We start from the raw sequence: 19,202 nt of genomic DNA, 5'->3' as shown, positions 1-19,202 counted from the left end.
AGTATACTTGATGATGTATTATTGAGGAAACTGTTATAATAAACTGTTGGGCAGATTGTTCGCAAGTTGCCCCTCCCTTTATACTTGTTTGCAATTGTTGTTCTCGGTTAATTGCACATGGATATTGACTATGATTTTCATTAAAGTATAAAGGATAATGCTTTTAATTGGTTATAAAACACAAACTAAGTATGTTCATGTTGAAGTAGGCGTAGTCCAAGAATGTTAGTATTGTTAAAAGAAAGCGTTCGGTGGTGCTGCACCTCGCTACAAGCGGTTGAAAAACCACCGCAGGTGTAGGGGCGTGACAGTTGGTATCAAAGCTCGGTCGGAGCTGGTGAGCAAAGGTTGCTCGTGGCAGTGACAAGGGTACTTGCAGGTGAAGGAAGCCGTTTCACACGAAGTGAAACAAGGGTTGGTTCAGGTTGCAGGATACTCGAATGGTCAAGACTAGATCACAAAGGAAGGAGAAGCTGGTCGAGATGGCAGCCGGGTCTCAAGCCGGGTCTAGTCATGATGGCAAGGAAACTACTATGGAGTTCATTGAAAGGGTGTTGGTAAAGGTAGAAGATATGGAGATTTCTTTTGAAGAGAAACTCGATGAACTTCGAACACAAAATGATGAGCTCAAGGCACAAAATGAGTACACTGATCTTATGTGTACACAACTTGCGGTGAAGGTCAAAGAGGTTGAGGAATCAAGGGATCAAAGTCTTGCAGAAATTGAGAACTTGAAGAAGACTCTTGAAGATACAAAGAATGAGCTTGCGGTTGTGAAGAAGGCCGTGGGGCATAACTCAGGTGGAGGAGTGCCTCATGTGAAGGTCAAGGAACCGGAGTCTTATGATGGAACAAGGAAGGCAGCAATTCTTGGCAACTTCTTGTGGGACATAGAGCAATACTTAGAGCGGTTGAACCTGGTTGATGGTGAGACACAAGTCAAGGTAGCTACTCAGTTCTTGACAAAGGATGCTAAGATGTGGTGGCGAAGGAGGGTGGATCAGATTGCCAATGGCAATGCTAATGACATCACTTCGTGGAAAGACTTGAAGAAAGCTTTGCAGACCCACTTCAGTCCTCAGGATGACACCTGGGAAGCAAGGACCAAACTCAAGTACATAAAGCAAACAGGAATCCTACAAGCATATCAGCAAGAGTACTCAAGTGCAGCTCTGGAACTTCATGACATGACTGAAAAGGACAAGGTGTTCAACTTCATTATGGGATTGAAGCCTTGGGCACGCAATGAGGTAAGGAGGCAGAAGATTAACACACTTGAAGAAGCTTTTGTTGCAGTTGATAGGATGGTGGATCACTTTGAGGAGACTTCTGATGACAAGAAGAAGAAGTCCGAAAAGCCAAAAGAGAAGAAGAATGATGATACTCCAAAATCAGATGATGGTTCAAAGATGAAGAAACCTTTGAAGTGTTGGTTATGTGAAGGACCAAACACGGTGAAGAATTGCCCCTCTAAACTAAAGGTGGCTACGTTTGCACAATCTGATGATGAGGGTAATGATGCTTCTGTGGGGATGATGTAGATACTTGGTGCTTCTGCTACTAAAGAAGTAGTCTCTAAGAGAGACCCGGAAAGAAACAAGTTAGAATATGTTCGAATGAAGGTTGGAGGTACTAATATACTCACTATGGTGGATAGTGGGGCTTCTCGCAACTTCATGGGAGAAGATACTGCAAGAAGAATTGGGCTGAAGTTTGTACCGGGAAAGGCACAAATGAAGACAGTGAATTCTCCCCCTATGGACATTATTGGCATAGTTGAGAAGGTGGACACTACATTTGCTGAATGGACTGGGAAAGTGGACTTCACTATAGTGCGGATTGATGACTACGAAGTTGTATTGGGGATGGAGTTTATGAAACAATTCGATACTTTGATTGTGCCACATTTGAAGAAGCTCTACATTTATGATGGAAGGGAAGATGTGCCCATCGGTGTGCCTACCATTGGTGCAACAAGACCTGATTGTAAAGTAGGAGCAATGCAAATGGAGGATAAGGAAAAGGTGAACAAGCGGTTGTCCACTGTTGAGGCAAAGCTTGTGGAGCAGTCATTGGTCATTAGATCACTTTCAGATAGCATCTTGGACTTGACAAGGAGACTAGAGATAGTGGAAGATGATGATGATGATGAGGTATATGTAAGGCCGGATGTCCAGAAGGAAGACTGGGTTGCTTATCTACAAAGGATGGAGATTGAGAATCCTGATAGATGGATTGAGTTGATTAGTGAGGGAGAGCCTTCAGGCTCTACTCCCTCTACATCTTCTTAGATGAATAAAAAGATGGGCTCATTGTTAGCTGTTCATGGCAGTGAGCCCTCAAGCACATGGAGCAGGTATGATTGATGATGGCACATTACAGATGATGAAGAGGACTTCACGGACCTGAATGGGGCACATCGAGAGTTGGTTTGATGAGATGATCTCTTCACTTTGGAGGGGACACACACATGGACAACATAGTGCAGATGACAGTGGTTCAACATATGTTGCAGTGATGTTTGCCTTATGTGGAGGAGTCGACATCATGGATATTGATACTTGGAGGATGACATGTTGTCGAGGACGACAACGACATCAGGTGAAGGAGGATGTAAGGTCCTTGAGTTTTCACCGAGGCGCGGACGCATAGTGGGCGCGCGATGGGTGATGGGTGAACGACGGACGCAAGGCGGGCGCAAGGTAAACGACGGGCGCGCAATGGGCGATGGGTGAATGACGTGCACAAGCTCGGGCAGGCATGCGACTAAGTGTTGAACGAAGGCATATATACGATGATTAAAAAATATACATGGCAGCCGACTTGTGAACGATAGCTTGTGGACGTGTGTTAAGTGGTTTTGGGGGGTCGGCCATGGGGCTGCACACCCCATGTAATCCCACGTAGGTTGCATATAAGTGTAAAGAGCATGAGGCTCATTTGTTCAACGAACTCGCATCTTCTATACGCACAAGTGCAGGGGTAAAACTTGCGCAGTTTTGGATGGTGCTGCGCATAACTCATGCGCACTGTCCAGAAGCAGTTTTGAGGAGTTGTCTTGTGCCAGTTGGAGTGAGGGTACGGTTTACCCGGGGTTCGACAGATGTACGTGTGCAGGACTTGGTGAAGGTTATTAGTGACTCGGGTGAGCACTAATTCTTTATGCAAATGGTGTACATGTTGTAAAGGCAGTTCTATGCCTCTGTTGTAAATTATTCTAAGTATAGACTTGGAGTTTTGCCAAGTATACTTGATGATGTATTATTGAGGAAACTGTTATAATAAACTGTTCGGCAGACTGTTCGGGAGTTGCCCCTCCTTTATACTTGTTTGCAATTGTTGTTCTCGGTTAATTGCACATGGATAATGAATATGGGTTTCATTAAAGTATAAAGGATAATGCTTTTACTTGGTTATAAAACACAAACTATGTATGTTCATGTTGAAGTAGGCGTAGTCCACGAATGTTAGTATTGTTAAAAGAAAGTGTTCGGTGGTGCCGCACCTCGCTACAAGCGGTTGAAACAACCACCGCAGATGTAGGGGCGTGACAATAGGTGTGATAATTTTAATTTGTGTTTTTAAATAGTTATTAGTATTTTTGAAAATTAATTTTTATTTTTAATTGTTAAGATAGGAAGCTGAAATTTATTTTTAAAAATAGTTTTTTTTTTTTTAATTAAAATTAAAATATGAGAAACTTTGAAACGTTTTCCAATTAAGTTTTTTCAAAAAAAAAATGGAAGAGTCAAATCTATAATATCAATGAAATTCGCATCTACTCTAAATCAGTTGAATCAATTAATTTAATTAAAAAATATTATATCAACCAATATTATTAAACACTAATTATTTATTATTGATTTACTATATTCCTTTTACACATTTTTTTCAACCTATATATTTTAGATTAAGTGATGTATTAATTTTTTTATTATTAATAAGATGGAAGGCAATTCGGTCACTGTAACCCAACACGCGACCTTGACGAATACAGAAATCAACCACTCAAATGTCCGGAGCATTCTTTGATGGAAAGAAGAACATCATTTTCTGTTGTAAATCAAATAAGTGCGCTGAGTTTGGATTGCGATACGCATGAACGAAGCATATTTTATATATATATAAATTATAATGGCTTAGTCTGTGGTGTTAGTTATGAAAATGATTTTTTTAATGTAAATGTTAATTTTCGTAGTATATTTATTTTGGAATAAGTTAAAATGATTATTATTCCAAAATGATTTTTTTTTTTTAATGCAAATGTTATTTTCATAGCATATTTATTTTCGAATAAATTTTATAATTTTAATTTGTGTTTTTAAGTAGTTGAAATTTATCTTTAAAAGTAGTTTTTTTTCTGTATGTTTTCATTTTAAATGAAAAAATGAGAAACTCAAGGTATTTTCTCATATTTATTGGATAGTAAATTGCCTAAAACATAAACCTTGGTTATGGGGGCTTCCTTGCCCGAAATGGAAGACAATAGAACTCATAATGAACAACCATTAACAGCAATATTAAAAAAATCCATATTTGGTTTTAATTATTTATTATTTATTTACTAATGTTTTTCTTCTTACATATATTTTTAAATATTAATAATTACGTCGTTTATTAATATTTTTTATAATTAATAAAATAGTAATAATAATTTAAAGTGAAGTTATAATTTAATTTTTTTTTTTAAGGCTTTTTAATTTTGATAATGTGAAATGTATCATGAGATTATGAATGCACATGGCCATGTTTAAATTTTACAAAGACCAACATAATGTTAGTTGAGATTCTTTAATATTTTATTTCTATAATCGAAAGACGAGAGAGAACTCTTCCTAGATCACTATAGTTTGTTGACTTAACAATTCAAGAAATTTGGTAGTGTGGCAAAGATTTTGAAAACTAGAATGAATGTTAATAAGAGTTAGGCAGTCCAAGAGAAAATAGTTTCCATCTTCAACCCTCTTAGAATCACAATGGTGGAAGACTATTTCATCCCAAGGTGTTTTGGGAATTGACCAATGGCCAATTTCACTTTGGACCTCATGAGAATTAGTTCTTATATTGGCAATGTTCATTCTCTTCTTAGCACTAGCCAAGACATAAAGATAATTTTGGTTATCAAGATTGGGGTTAATCACCTCCTTATAGTACCATAGCTTCATTTATCTCTCTAACTTCTTATCTTCTCTCAACTTGTCCTTAAATTTGGAAGTAATGATGTTTTTAAAATTTTAGCTATTCTCCAAGATGATCTTCTTTTTTACCTCCAATGGTTTAGCCAAGACTTGACATCCTTATGTCAGCCTCATTTGAGCCTAAGGTGTGGGATCTGGCTAGAGTTAGAAGCAATTTTGGGGAACCTCATGGCTTCGATGTTGTATAGTTTTTTTATCATACATGTGATACCTTATCATAGCCATGCTTTCAATGGGGGAAACACTAGCTTCAATCATAGGATAGGGTACGAAGTATTTCCTTTAATCTAAGGTTATAGGTTATAAATTTCTCTTGGATCAACTCAATATTCCTCTATGATTATTTAGATACACTACAACTCCAATCCTCACATCCATATAAAATAAAAAGGGTGATTAGAGTCTCAAAGAGGAATTTTTTACTCCATACCCAAAGATTTGTTTATTTACAATTTTTTTCAAGCCCATAATAAACTTTCCAACCTCCAATTAGCCTTTTCTCAATGCAATAATTCTTGTTGAGCTAATGATGAATGTCAATTCCAAGATATTTGTATAAGGATGAGAAATTTTCTTTAAGTTTAAAAACATTGGCGAATCTCACTAATCCCTAATATGCAAACTATAAAATGTTTATTGATATATTTGTAAAATTATTAAGATTTATAATGATTTTATATATAGTCTCTATATAATGTTGGCGATTTTTAAGGTAAAATAATTTCATATTCTAAAATTTGGGTCAATCGTTTTTTATAAATATTGAAAATTGGTGAACCTTTTTTGTGGAAAAATCATGGAAAATTAGCCCACTGTGAAAACATTAGCAGTTAAAATTTTCCATGGTCTTGTGTTGTGTTGGACACTGAGTGTAGGTGTATTCATTGTATGTCAGGTGTGAATGCATGAATTGCATGGTGTTGTATGTCGTGCGTGGTTGTAAGTGTAGGATGTACAATATGTGTATGTACACATGGTTGAGGAGAAGGCACTAAGTGTTATCGGGTGTGGCAATCAGTCAAGTGTGTGTACAGAAAGAACAAAGGTAGAAGTAAGGATTAATGAAGGATAAGTATTGATATTGTATTTTAGTTTTATTATGGATATGACTTATGATTTTTGTCTATGATGATTACATGTGATTTATGGTTCTAGTTTATGATGGTTACATGTGATTTATGATTTTGATCTATGATGGTTATGTTTTGAGCTAACCTGATGTGTTAAGTCCCTATACTACTAGTGTAGCCTCTTATTATTATTAGTCCAACCCCATTTTTATATATTGTGCCCATGTAGTCCCCATATTGTTATTATTGTGCCCCATAGAAGCCCACTATTGTTATTGTTGCACCCTTACATTATTATTGTTATGTCGGCTCTGATTATATTGTGACCCCTTAGACTCTTATATGGAAGGAGGTATTGCCATTTGTATCATGGAATAATTGTTCATTGTTTAATGTAAAGGAGGTTTCCCCACGAAGAGGCTGATTTTGAAGTTGTTGATCTATCTTTTCTATCCTTTTGTGAATTGGTTCATAAAATTTGGTATAAGAGGCTTGGACTCTAGGGTTTCACTGCTCTAAATAGGTCATCATGGAATTGTCGGTATAACGTTTCTTATACGATGTTGCAGATACTTAAAAAAACCCATTTCAGAAGAAATCATTTTGAACCTCGGGTCCGAATTTCAGATCTTTTCTCACTATATTTTCGGAGATATGATATGAGGAAGTTGCGGTTTTTGCAAGCTCCAGAATTCCATTGCAAACAGGTCATCGTGGAATTTCTGCTATAATTGTTTTTCTACGAAGTTTCATACTCTGAAATTAAAACTTATTTGAGCCAAAATATTGATGAACCCTGGGCCCGAATTTCAAATCTTGTTTCGCTATATTCTTGTAGATATGGTTCAAGACATTTAGTGTTTTTGCAGGCTCCTGAATTACATCCCAAACAGGTGACCTGTGGAAATCATCATAACTTTCTCTCTGAGCATCAGATTGACATTTCGTAAAAATTTACAGAAATAGGACAACATGTAGTCTTATGTGTATCGGTTTTCGGTCGTAATGACAAACTAGTGTCATGTGGAACTTCGTACAATTTCGCTCTACTGAACTAGTTTATAATGAGTCCATCATGGGAGATTTAACATAAAATTTTCTTAGAGAATTTAATCTTGATGAGACTTGTGGGGTTGGAAAGAGGACTCAGAGGGCTACTGTAGGACGTAATTTAAAACCTTGGAGATCCAAGATTATAGAGATACAGTAGGTTCAATATTGAGCTCCTACAAAGTGACAAAAGGTGTGTAGTTTTTTAAAAGTTTTTCATAAGTTTGGTTGAAAAATTAGTTTGAAGGAATTCAAAGGGTGTGGAAGTTAAGATGGATGGTATAGAAGAGAAACTTAAAGGAAACTTGGAATATTTGAAGACACAATTAACAAAGTTGCTACAATAAATGCTTACTAATGGCGAAAGGGTAGTAAAGGAAACTCATGATGAGAAAAAAAGAAATGTTAATCATGATTTCATCGACTCTAATGTTGGATTAAGGACCCACCATGTTCCAAAGATCGATATGAGGAAGTTTGATGGGAAGTATCTCGTAACATGGATACTAAATATGGAGAAATATTTTGATCTACATGATGTGCAACTCTTACAAAAGGTATGTATTGCATCTTTATATTTAGAACCAAATCAATTTTTATGTTATAAAGGGATTTGTTCTCATAAACCACTTGTCACTTGGTCAATTTTCATAGAGGAAATGGTAGCACATTATGAGGATACAAACATAAACACCTTCTTTAGTCAATTGATCAATCTCAAACAAAAGGGTTCAATGGAGGAGCACATTGAGGACTTCCAAAAATTGAATATAAGGGTAAATGATATTCCAGAGAAGTAGAGGATTGATATCTTCATGGGGAATTTAAAGGATAACATTCAACATGAGGTTCACCTTTGGAAACCTGATTCATTGGAGAAGGCATTCAGGTTGGCAAGAAAAATTGAGAGAAAAACTATGGCAACAATAAAGCTTACCACTCACAATTATAAAGATGGAAGTGTTGTTGCTCCTAGCCTTCCACAACCTACAAGGTTGAGACCACAACAATTGGAAGACAAAAGAGTAAAGCGGCTTTGTTACAGTTGCGATACAAAATACATTAAAGGTCATAAGTGTGTTGAGAAGAAATTATTTTACATTGATTGTGAAGAGGAGGATGAAAAGGATCAAGAAACAAAAAAAGAAGAGGATATACACCAGGAACCAACCCCAGAGAAAGAATAAATGAATCTGACCATATCTTGTAATGCATTGGCAGGAATTACCACTCCTCAAACACTCAAGATAGAAGGACATATCAAGAAGAAAAAGGATAACCTCACTTTCGTGCAGAATTGAATGAAACAACAGGCAGATCAACATCGCAGTGAAATAATTATTGATATAGGTGACTGGGTATCTTTACGGCTACAACCATACAAACAAATGTCCCTGAAGCAAGCTAAGAAGGATAATAAATTATCACCATAGTACTAAGGTCCCGAGTGACATTAGTTTTCCATGTTTCATGCTTAAACAAGGTTATATGTGACAAGCTCCCAATTCAAACAATATTTTTGGAACTTGACGAGGAAGGAAAAATCATATTGGAACTTGAAGCAGTCATAGAAACAAGAACCTAACAACTATGAAATCAATCAATTTCAAAGTATATCATCAATTGGAAGAACTTACTCGCTGAGGATTCCAAATGGGAGGATGAGAATTTTATATAGACACATCCAGAACTACTCAAGCATTGAGGACCACACTTTTTGAAGGAGAGGGGGATGTTAGGTCCCTATTTTACTAGTGTAACCCCTTATTGTTATTAGTGCAACCCCCTTATTATATTGTTGTGCCCATGTAGTCCGCATATTGTTATTATTGTGCCCCATAGAAGCCCAATATTGTTATTGTTGCACCCTTACATTATTATTGTTATGTTGGCTCTGATTATATTGTGACCCCTTAGACTCCTATATAGAGAAAGTAGGTCCTGTCATTTGTATCATGGAAGAATTGTTCATTTGTGTAATGTAAAGGAGTTTCCCCCTACCCCCCAAAGAGGTTGATTTTAAAGTCGTTGATCTATATTTTCTATCTTTTTGTGAGCTGATTTCATAACATGATGTGATGTTTTATACATGATACTAGTTTGACTTGTCGTGACAGGAAGTAAACAGGATTGCTAGTGTACCTTATTGACAAGCTACCAATGAGGTAAGATTTGAATTTATTTCAATTTATTTTGAATCAAATGGAAGTTATGTGCTTGGTACATGAAGCACAGAAATGTCAAGCTGGGTGGTTAAAATCAACTGCAAGAATTAGTAGCAACAATGAAAAGAATTGGAATATGCAACTATATGTTGGTAAAGAAATTCAGGAACAAGGCCATTGTGGGACAGTGGTACCCAATTACGTCCATTGATATCCATGAGCATGCTATGATCGGTATGATGGTTTTGAGGTAGGTATATTCCTTGGTTTTGTATCTTCTGATGCAAGGAAGCCTTGCCAAGGGATGGACTACTCGAGATGGGGGTGCTAACAGAAATTGGAAGGTGAGTGACTGCACTAAAGGGATTGAGCAGATTGCGCGAGGGATTATGTAGTAGAGAAGGGAAGTTCAAGGATGGATTTTTTTTTGGTCATTAGAATTTCCAGATGGAATCAGATGCACATCACGAGTAAAGGCCCATAGACTAGGAGACAGGAAAATTTCTCATAATGTAGGTGGAGAAATCTAATGGCATCCATCCTTGTTTGGCCCAGTGATCAGGTGGAGATCACGGTAAAGCTTGTTATGATGTGTTCATTGTGTTGGCCTAGTGATCCTGGATGGATTATGCTAAATCCTCGTTTCTATTGATGAGGTTGAGGTGATTTAGCCTCGGTATCCCTTGGTTGAGTTCTTTTGGTTTGAGTCCCACATTCATACTTGAAATATGGCACAGGGGGGAATGGATGAAGAGAGATTTGTTTGTAGTCCCATCTTCGATTGGTTCATTGTGTTATTTATTGAGAAATTCATTTCCTTTATCTTCATGTGAAAATATTTTGATGTATATATGGATGTTGATGGCTGATATGTTTATGGTATTTCTGTTCCTATTATGCTGGTTATATGTACATTTCGGACAATGGTTATGTATGGCTATCAGCATGTTTTTACTTATACATGAATGGATAATTGTTGATTTGGGGTAGTGTAGGATGTAATCTAGCCTTGAAAATTGGTGGAGAGGCTAAAGCGCATGAGATCTCCAATACCCAGAAATTGTTTGGGCAGAATCAAACAAGTTTGGGAGATATTAAAATAATTAATATTTTTAGTGTAGTCCCTGCTCTAAACATAGGGAAAATAAAATATTAATGTGAATTAATATAAAACTAAGTTAGAATGGTCAAAAGTAATGGATCAAGCAATATCTAATCTTACCTGTTGATTAAGGACTTAATCTTAGTCGTTGAATTGTTAACGAGAAAAGAATAAGAAGAGGCTTCAGGGTTAGTTGGAGAACACATCAAGTTCATCAAGAATTCGATTTTCTGAGGTAGGGCTTGCTGAGGAAATCAAAGGAGTGATTAGATATGTAGTTTATGGGTAGTGAATATAGTGGTAGAGAGGAAAAGAGAGTACTAGGAGCATCAGTGTGGAAGCCAGGAGAGGGCTGACGGAAAGCTAGCTAGAGGTCACGCAAAGGCAGCCAGAGGCCACACAGAGGCAGGCAGGAGCTACGCAGAGCCTAAGGAGGGCTAGTGTGGGAGACATGAAGGCTCCAAAGGCTGACACATAGCCCCAAGAGGTTGAGGCTGGCAAAAATAGGCTGACCTTGGGCTAGAGAGGCTGGTGTTGGGAGATCTCGTGGGGCAGACTGGAGTTGGAGAGCTAGATAGGGTGATGCAGTCCCTATCAGGGTGACATAGAGTAACAAAAGTGTTACAGTGTTGTTGTGGGATCGTTCCTATGGTGATTTAGCTGGAATATCTATCTCTGACTAAGAGGTACTACTGCTGAGGGAATTCTCTATTGAGTGAGGCATTTCTGGCACCGAGATTGTATTCTTAAACTACTTAATAATAAAACCCTCTGATAGTTGCACTGATTTTCCCACATTGGGTTTTTTCGAGGACATTAGTTCAAAAACAACGGTGTCACTTGTGTTCTTGTTTACTTTTAGTTGATGATATGTATGTGTTGATACTGTACTTGTATTTATTTTCAGTATTTACATGATAAATAACTTGTTAAGTAATTGAAAAAATAGGAAGAAATAAATCAGATAGTAAAGGAATAATTTCTAATGGGTTAAACTTAGAAATTCCAACATGGTATCAGAGCGTGGTTGTATACCACAGGATAACTAAAGGCATCAGCTGAGCAAAGAAGTAGCAACAGAAAGTAGTTGTCCCGAGTGAAAAAAGTTGTTCCTAGCATAAAGCAATGAGGAAGGGGTGACGCAAAGTGCCTACGTCACTAGTTTGAGTCAGGAGGAGGATCAACGCTAAGAAAGAGAGGAGAAAAATTGACCTATGCAGTGCCCGGTCATATTTCTCAGCGAGACATGATCGACACTATGACCAGGAGGTGTAGATTATGTCGGTGCTGGGATTGCACAAAGCCTAGAGGCTCTGACCTTCAGAATGTTGGGGAATATGAAGCCGTGGGTAAGTTGCGGAGTGAAGCTAGTGTGGTATTTTGGTTAGAATAGTACCTAACAGGGCAAGACCAAAGAGGAGGGAGTTGTTGCCAAGGATTGGCAGAGGGATTTCTAGAGGGTAAATCGAGGCTCAAAGGGAGTCAAACTGAAAACTTCCAGACGGGAAGTAGAGAGACATGAAAGATTCGAAAGAGGAGCAGTAAAATGGTAGTGAATGGGCTAAGATATTAGGATAGACTGGACAGAGCTTCAAAATTCTTAGTTTGGAAGATTAGGATCTTGTCCATTCTAGACAGGTATTGCACCAAACACTTTGCCTTAAAAATGATAGCGATCCCAGTTAACCGAGCTGAAAATGACAAGTATGAGGAGACAATGGCCAGGGAAAAGTGCATCAAACTTGATGGTGTCAAGGATCATGTGGTACCACACATTGCTGAGAAGGAGAGGAAAAATGAGATGTGGGTGTCCCTGAAGAAATTGTACCCGCATACTTCTTTGCAGAGGAGGATATTACTTGAAAAGTAGTTGCAGTCATATCAAATGTAGAAGGGAGAGAAGATAGATGTCTTCCTCAGTTGATAGAAGGAGATATGTGATCCGCTAACTTCCATATGGGCCACACCGAATCAGGAACTGATGGAGAAGACATCATTGAATGCAGTCTCAGATGATTGGGAGGTATTTATCTAGAGCATACTCAGCAAGACGAACCTTCAAAATTAGCAGGAACTGTGGGTGGCTCTTCATCAAGAAGAGATCAGATAGGTGTCCAAGGCATTGGGTAGTGGAAAAGGGGTTAGAATTAAGAAGGAGGAAGAAGAATATGCATTTTTCGAATCTACGGGAAATTAAGAGAAAAGAAAGAAAAAGGACCTCTCCAAGGTCCTAGGAAGAAGGGCAAGGGAGAGGCTTCTGAGACCAAGGTTTTGCTGGATAAGGCGAAGAAGGAAGGGCCGACTGATGATGACTATGCCATGAGTGTTCATGCACCTTGACAGAAGAGGTGGGGAGAGATTGAAATACAATCATATGGAATATAGGCGATGAGGGGCAAGATCCTCAAGGTACCAAACCTCTTGGATTATACCTTGCTACGAGAGCCCCAAAGAGGAGTAGCGGGACTGACGAATGTTGGTAGAGATGGATGCGGACGGAATGACAGAGAGGGCTACAGTGCAGGAGTCCCAGGATAACGTGAGGTAGTAGTGCGAGAGGCATAGAGTAGTTGCAGTAGTGCAAAGGTCAGAGAGGGAGCACTTGTTAGCGACAGAGGTAGCCTCATCATCGAGAGTTTTTCTAGCCTGACAGAGATGTTAGAGTTGGGAGATCAATTACTTACTTCTCAGTAACTGAGTTGCAGTGCAGTAGTTAGCAGTGGCAGTGCTATTAGCATCATGATGAAGGATAATGAGAGGGGATGCAGTGCAGATGTAGCACTGGAAATGGCAGGGCCATGGGTGGTAGCACAGATGCAGAGGGAGATGTCGTATGGATGCAGCAGTGCCAATGACAGGGCCATGGGTAGTAGTACATGATGCAGCAGTGTAGAGGATGTTGCGCAATAGGTGTAGCATCAACACAGGTACCGATGGCAGATGATCAGGGTGATACTCACTGAGGAGTATTACTTGAGCACAGTCCTCGCTAAGAGCGAGTGTTGATTCTGGGTAGCATAAGCTGTGCTCTAGTCCTGAAAATTAGTAGAGAGGCTAAATCACATGAGATATCCAAGACCCATAAATGGTTTAGGTAGAACCTAAACAGTTTGGGAGATATTAAAATAATTAATATTTTTAATGGAGTCCATAAGTTTAAACTTAGGGAAAATAAAATATTAATGTGAATTAATATAAAATTGAGTTAGAATGGTCCAAATGTAATGGATCAAGCCAGATCTAATCTTATCCATTGATTAGGGACTCAATCTTGGCCATTGAATTGTCAACAAGAAATGTATAAGAGGAGGCTCGAGGGTCGGTTGGAGAACACATTTAGTTAATCAAGAATTCAATTTTTTAGGGTAGGGCTTGCTGAGGAAATCAAAGGAGTGATCAGAGTTGCAGCTGAGGGGTAGTGAATACAATAGCAGGGAGGCAAAGATAGTACCAGGAGCATCAACGCAGAAGCCGGGAGAGGGTTTACGCAGAGCCAGCTAGAGGCCATGTAGAGGAAGCCAGAGGCCACGTAGAGGTAGCCAGGAGCTACATAGAACCTGAGGAGGGATAGCGTGGCAGATAGAGAGGCTCTAGATGCTAACGTAAAGCCCCAAGAGTCTGACGCTGGGAAAAATTGGTTGACGTTGGGTTGACGCTAAGCCAGAGAGACTGACGTAGACCCTAGAGGCTGATGCTAGGAGATTTTGTAGGGTGGATTGGATCTGGAGAGTTGGATAGGGTGACGCAATCCCTTTAGGGTGACAACGAGTATCACAAGTGTTGCAGTATTGCTATGGGATCATTCTTCCAGTGATTTAGCAGGAATATCTGTCTCCGACTGAGATCTACTACTTCCGAGGGCATTCTTTGTTGGGTGTGCCATTTCTGGCACCTAGATTGAATTCTAAAACTGCTTAATAATAAAACCCTCTGATAGTTGCACCAGTTTTCCCGCATTGGTTTTTTCCTAGGACATTAGCCAAAGAACAACGGTTTCACTTGTGTGGTTGTTCACTTTCAGTTGATGATCTGTATGTGTTGATATTGTACTTGTATTTATTTTTAGTATTAAGATGGTCAATAACTTGTTAAGTAATTGAACAAGTATGAAGAAATAAATCAGATAGTACAAGAAGAATTTCTAACGGGCTAAACTTAGAAATTCCGACAATAATATTTTTATGACCTAATAGATGATAATGCAGCAAATGCCACAAGGGAACAATGGTTCATAGAGATTACCATATAACTATGATATCCCTAAATTTAATTCTGTTGTTTACACCTATAGGTTACATGTTGACAATATGTTTGATGAAATGCATGTCATGGCTATTAGGGGTCTGGTTAAGGTCTTGTTGATATTATTGCTTTTGCATGATTTTCTCCATATACTTTCCTTGATTTCAAGCTATCATTTCATTTTGGGCAATGGCATGGGCATTAGGCCTGAAAAAGTGGCTTAAATCTCGAGGTCGCTGTCACAGAACTGAAAATTTTGTTCCACGGTCGCTAGCATGGAGGTATTTGAGAGCAACTTTAGGTATCTAGTCACTCGCTTAACCATAGCATGAGAGTGAATATGGCCCCAGAGTCCAAAATAGTAGTGGGACCCGAGGACAGGTTGTTTGAGTGGTTGACTTATCTCCTTAGGGATCTATTGATGATGTTGGATGACTGCGTGTGATGTTTCGTCGATTCCACTTCCTTAAAGTCAAATAGGAGGTCGAATTTGATCATAGTAGCCTCTCATCTCATGTTTACCCCAGCTGGCATGGTTACTTGGGTGGGTTTGGGAGAAGTGTGTTACACATCCTTTTCTGCTGCTACATTTGGCTTACATAACATTGATTAGTCTCACTGATATGATATTTTCCTTGCCTTGCAACATTCTTTCTATTCCCTTCTCATCCAAGAATTATATTTCTTTTTTATATAAATCTACCTTGGTCTGATGTAAGTACAACTAATCCATGCCCACTAATATGCCATACCCACCCAATGGTAACACATTCAAGTGGGTTATTGTGGGTATGCCATTGAGTTCAAATGCACATGACTTTACCCAATGGTTGATTCCTCTCCTTATCCTCCTTGCCAATTGAAATAGCCAAGGTTCTTGTTGCAATTCCTTGCCCAATCTTCACTTCTCAACAAGCTTTGGGATGGCATAACTATAATTAAAACTTAGATCAATTAAAATAGAAATGACTTTCTCTTGTAGCTTACCTTCCATCTCAATGATGTATGTTTGGTGATCTACTTGGTGGTTTTCGATTTTTGCTTAAATTATTGGCATACTTCGAGCTACTTCGCCCATCGTGCTAGCCTCCTAGGTGTTGTAATCCTTTGGTTCTATGTCTTTCTAATGTGGACAATCTCTCCTCATGTGGTTCCCACAACAGTTTCAACACTTGAATGGTTCTTGGCCTTCAAACGTGGGTTGCGCTGACGTTAGTTTCTGCACATTTTCCTTAACAACAACATTGGTTCTTTGCTGAAACTATCTTGTATGAGATGGGTGTTTCCCCTCTTTCTTTTCTAATTTTTTCTTGGTACAATTCCTCTTATTTACAACATTTCTCTTGGCATTCCAGTTACTTTTGATATTAGGATTTCACTTTCCTTTCTCATAGAAGTGTTCTAATTTCTTGATAATACCTGTTACACTAAAATTTGTCACCATGACTATTTGCAGTCAGTATGGCTCCATCAATTGTCATACTATCCTCCTTGGCAAGTCTTATACCTCTGCTCCTCATGTGAAACTCCAAGAAAGAGATAAAGTCCTTAAAATTCAATATAACTCTGGTTACGCAGTTTCTCTTACCCTTACCTGCGTGTACACACCTCAAGTTCATAATACTTGCATACTTGTACGCTCTGTCTGTAAAGGGGTGGGTGCGTACTCATGTAAAGGTCAAAAGTCGCAAGTTTTACTTCAAAAAAGTTACCTGTGGTCGAATCTAGAGCATTCTAGAAGATGTTTTGACGTGGATTGAGTGCCTCCAGATGGTTCATGCATCCCAAAGAAAGAGGAACTTATCCCATCAAGAGGGGAGCTATCCCATTGAAAGAGGGGATTATCCCATTGATGGTGGACCTGATTAACTTCCTCCAAAGCATTATAAATACAGGCATTGGGCCAGAGGAAGGGGAGGTTGAAAGCTGAACATTCCTAAGGGTAGATGCTGCTGAAATTAGGACTCCCTTTTAGAGCTTGAGAGGAGAGATTCCAATCCTTTCTTAGCTTCATTTGGAAGTGGGTGAGATGATCAAAGTAAAGGAGAACTCTTGCTACACCCTGGGAGGGACCTGCACAACACCAAGGCACTGGTTGTAATGGTTTCTTTGGTTTCCAATTAATACAATTAAGTTCATTTTTCTCAACAAGTTGTTAAATATAATTTGTTTCATAAACTCCTTGGTCTTTATGATGAATATGTTTTTTTATATGAGTTATTCAGGTGCTATGTAATTGTTTGCTTGTTAGTGAATGCAGGCTTCAAGGAGAAGGAGCTCATCTGGATCGGAGAGGCTCGGCTGCTACAAACAAAGTTGGACTAAAGGTATGTTTTAAACACCTGGTTGCTTTTATTTTAAATGCATATTTAGGGAAAGATAGTGCTTGATTGTTTTGTTTGTCAATAAAAAACCTTAGCTTCTAGGGAGGTCAGTTTTTTCCGCAAAATTGACTCTCTCCGCATGACAAAATGGCGACTCCGCTGGGGAATCCATGGATTTGATTGATTTCTCTTTTGATTGATACTTTGATTTGAGAAAAGTCGATTTCTTTCTGGTTTTTTACTGATTGACTGTGAATTTGGGTGGAATAGCTTAGGGTTGAATTAGTTTTTATTTTTCTTGATTTTGAGAGCAGTACGCACCCTCTGCGTTAAGCACAGTGCGTACCTGTACGCACTTCTGCTTTGTACACAGAGCATGGCTGCACCTATGCAAACAGGCTGCCTGCGTACCCTGTCAAAAGTCTAGAAATTTTCCATTTTTTCCTTTTTACCCATTAGATTTTGTTTATAGTTTATTTATTGCTGCCCAGATCCACTGATTACCTGTCAAAAATTTTCATCTAAGCTTGTTTCATTAGCATAAAGGGTTTTAGTGAAGTTCATAGAAATTCTAGCCCTAGGTTTGACTTTTGTATTGGTCTTGTAGTGACTTTGGCTTTAGAAGTTGTAAAAACCTTGGATATCCCTGGTCTTTTCAGTCTTCTTAGGAGTCGGACCTTTCGTAAAATCCACCTTTGTGAGAAACCTACCTTTGTGTTGTCTCTTTGCGGAATTTCGAGAAGGCTTGTTGGTTAAGCTGTGAATTTCATTCTTAAGAAAAAGAAAAAAAGTTTTTATTTTTGTTTTTGACTGATTTATGATTCTGCATGAATTAGTCCTTGGTTGAATTGTAACTGAGTAAAACAACCTGGAATTATATTTTGTAGGCTTTTACCTCATTAGATTTGCTTTTAGGTAAATTTCTCTTAGATTTTCTTTTAGGTCTTAGATTTTCATAGATTTTAAAATTGATTTTTGTTAAGTAGTTTTACATGCTTTGTCAAAATAGGAAAAAATACAAAAATCTCTTTTGAGGAAAGTTTGTTTTAGTAGCATTTGAAGTCTTTGAAAAGAGGAAGGAAGTTTTCGTGCAAATAATTAGTGGTCATGTGTTGTGTGCTTTGGAAAAGATAAAGAGATTGTTTCTTTGATTTTCATTGCCAAGAAAGTTGTCTTTATAAATTTTGTGTTCTCCAACTCTCTTAGCTAGGGAATTCATTGAAAAGGAAAGATAGTTTAAATCATCTTAGGTGCATCTTTTAGTGGATTTGAGTCGAGTCTACACACCATCAGTTTCATCTCTGCTACCTTTTGTCCTAAAGAAAAGCCATAAAAATTAACGCTTAAAGTAAAATTAACTTAGTAACTTTTTATTTACTAGGGCTCTGAAACACCAACATAGATCAGGCTAGTGTCTTGGAGTAGGAGAGTAATTAACTCTCCAAGACAACAAAACCAAACAAGTAGCTCATCTTGTGGTAGGATAAATCCAATAGTTACATTTATGCTCTGGGAAAGCTCCTCTTAAAGGAGAAGCACGAGATCGTATCCGAACCAGTGAGGGGATCAATCCTCCTTCATTGGGAACGACGCCAGATATGCACGTACTACAAACGGTAAACCTCAGATTAACCATTGTCGAGGAGCCCGGGGTCACTTGTCGATAAACCTTGGATTATTGTTAAGGAACCGGCAAGGGGATTGAGCTTGTTACTCTGTCCTTGCGTGTTATCGGATCGTAGACTGTCCCCCCAGGTATATTTGTTGCTGTTGGTGACCTTAGTGACTATTATCTTTAGGGTTCTACCCAAGGTGACGGTGGAGGGAAGATCCCACTATACCTGGAGCAGACGTCGGCTAGATTCACTTGGATTTTCTGGGGTGTTCACTTCACTCGAGACGGTTAAAGTGGAGGAACTTATGCCAGTCTATTCATTAAGCAGGTTTCCGGGGTAACTCTTCCACCCGCCACTTCTGTACTGAATTCTGCGATGTTGGATTTCATCACCAACTAGTGTTTTCGGTTCGGAAGGTTACTGTTTGTGTGTGGT

This window comes from Pinus tabuliformis, chromosome 7 (genome assembly GCF_031772625.1).
Source record: "Pinus tabuliformis cultivar Carrire ecotype Pingquan chromosome 7, CPIR1, whole genome shotgun sequence".
In the NCBI taxonomy this organism is placed as follows: domain Eukaryota; kingdom Viridiplantae; phylum Streptophyta; class Pinopsida; order Pinales; family Pinaceae; genus Pinus; species Pinus tabuliformis.
The sequence above is the reverse complement of the archived record's forward strand: the minus strand, read 5'-3'. Positions refer to the sequence as shown.